Genomic DNA, 1,031 nt, shown 5'->3' on the forward strand with positions numbered 1-1,031 from the left:
TGCTCTTGTACTAGGAAATCAACCACTCAGCGCCCTGCATTTCTTCAACCCGCAACAAATGTTTTTCTTGCGGGTCAAGTTGATCACGCAAAGTGAAAAACGCGAAACATCGACCAGAACTTGCAACGAAACAATGTTGCGCCACAAGTTGAGGGTTTTTGTATCTCGTCTTTCGCCGCCTTAAGGGTTTTGCACTCCATGTGAATTTATTTTGCTGTGACTAAATTTAACGAAAGCCTTGGAGGGTCTATCAACACCACCCCCCCTTCCTCAAACTGAGCCGGGTACGTGTTTGCTGACGTGAAAAATGCTTGCAAGGCTTATAATTAGAGCTTCCTTTATGAGAAAAACATTCGTATTACTCGTATGTATTCGTATGTATCCGTATGTTGATCGTATGTATCCGTATGTTACTCGTATGTTACTCGTATGTCAGTCGTATGTCAGTCGTATGTATTCGTATGTATCCGTATGTTCCGTATGTTACTCGTATGTTACTCGTATGTTACCCGTATGTACTCGTGTGGTGTTTTAGTCATGATCGTTTTCGCAGGTAGATAACGCTGACAGGAATTTTAAGGAGGGTCTCATAGTGTTTTTTTCTTTTTCTTTCAATTCCATCTGAGTGTTTGACCTAAGTAGCTGCTCCTTTACATGTCTGCATTGCTGATTGTTATGAGCACTTTTGCTTTATATAGAAACGTGCAGCGGTTTTCAACGATACCACTCTTTTAGTGTCGTTATGAGGCCGTGTTCAGGAGTTTCACTTTGCAATTCTTCTTTTATCCTCTTTCATCTTCTTCATGTTCTAACTGGCTATTGAAGGGTATTTAAAATGCAGAGGGAAAAAAAGCCTTACCATGATTAATCCTTTGTTATTAGAATTTATGGAACTGAAGATAAAAATTGTAACCTGAAACAAAAGGATTGACGTACAGTTAAGAGGCATCGTTTTACGGGACAGGTACCTGATACTTTGAACCAGAGCATTCGTGATAAGGCGATTGATTGTTTTAAGGCATGGAAGCTGT

Source organism: Montipora foliosa, chromosome 1 (genome assembly GCF_036669935.1).
Source record: "Montipora foliosa isolate CH-2021 chromosome 1, ASM3666993v2, whole genome shotgun sequence".
NCBI lineage: Eukaryota > Metazoa > Cnidaria > Anthozoa > Scleractinia > Acroporidae > Montipora > Montipora foliosa.